The 1,405-nt window shown below is 46.3% G+C and overlaps 1 pseudogene; it reads right to left on the reverse strand.

Annotated features, from left to right (window-relative positions):
- Positions 1–288: 288 nt before the first annotated feature.
- On the reverse strand, positions 289–956 carry LOC112929542 (small nuclear ribonucleoprotein-associated protein B' pseudogene; annotated as a pseudogene).
- Between the last annotated feature and the right edge of the window lie 449 nt (positions 957–1,405).

Genomic DNA, 1,405 nt, shown 5'->3' on the forward strand with positions numbered 1-1,405 from the left:
GATTTACGTTTTTCTTTTAATATTCTTAAGAGTTTATTATAAATTAGTGTCATAGGCTACAAGGAAGTAAAAGGACTATGTACAGCCTGATGGGAAACAGGCAGAGAGATGAGGAGGGCCAAGATGAGTCTAGGGCCTTGGTAGGTGCATTCCCAGGGGGGAGGGGGCCCTGAAAGGGAAACAAGACAATCCTGTTAGACTTCAAGAACAATGGCATAACAAACAAACACATTTGTGGTAATTGGGCCCATGCCTCTGTGGAGCTACTTCCATAATTCTGGTCAAGGGTCAAAGGAGGCCTGGTATGCTCAGGGGAGGAGGCCACATTCCCAGCAGGAGCATGCCCATTGGAGTTCCTCTACCAGGAGGGATCCCCATGGGAGGTCTTATGCCAGGTGGTGGGCCCATCATGCCTGGAGGTGATGCCCCCCGACCCATACGTGAGGGAGGACCCCCATGGCCGGGCAGGTACTGGGTCAGGGCCCTTGCAATGCTGGCAGTGGCAGCAGCTTCAGCAGCAGCCGCAGTGCCTCTTTCCTGCTGGGATGGCCCACCAAACCCTCAGACTGGCCCTGCAAGTCCTGCAGGAGCCTGGGGCATTGGAACACCAGCTGGAATTCCTCTGCCAGCAGCCCTGCCAATCCCTGGGGCCCCGGCAGCTCCAGCAAGTGGCACTGGGGCAATGCCAGTATCTTTGGGAGGAGGTCCCTCTACTGTCATTGAGACCAGGTTCTCCCCCAGAAGCAGCACCAGACTGAAGACTTGCTTCTCTTCTCTTTCTGCTTGTTTTGAGTTCTTTGGCTTGATTTTCCTGGACTCATCACAGTCACAGAGGATCAAATTCATATGCTTGTCAAAAGCCTTGAAGGTGCCAATGAAGATCGGCCGTCTTGTAGGATGCACCTCATCCTATAGTCGATGTGTTGCAGCATCGTGCTGCTCTTGCCCACAGTCATGTTGGCGGTTCTGATGGCTCCCATTCCTGCTAGATTGCCCTCAGCAGAGGCCTAGACGCTGGCCACTAGACCGCTTCCCACCTGAGATTTATATTTGTGAATGTCATAAAGAATAATGATTTGTATAACATGCATATGTATTATTTTTTACCTTTCCTAATTTGAAATATAACATTAACATACTAAAATTTCATATATGTTAATGTTTCTGTACCCACTATTCTGCTCTATTATCCTATTTTCTTGTCAATATCAGACTGTTTCAATTATTTAAGCTTCATAATGTATTTAGATACCTGATATGGATCTCCTGTCTTCATTGTCTTTTAAAAATATTCCTGGACATTCTATTACAGATGAATCTGAGAATCAGTTTATCTAGGCACATTTTATTGGGATACTATTTAATTTTATAGATTAATTCAAAGAAAATTAATATCTGTAGAATA

Source organism: Vulpes vulpes, chromosome 12 (assembly GCF_048418805.1).
Source record: "Vulpes vulpes isolate BD-2025 chromosome 12, VulVul3, whole genome shotgun sequence".
NCBI lineage: Eukaryota > Metazoa > Chordata > Mammalia > Carnivora > Canidae > Vulpes > Vulpes vulpes.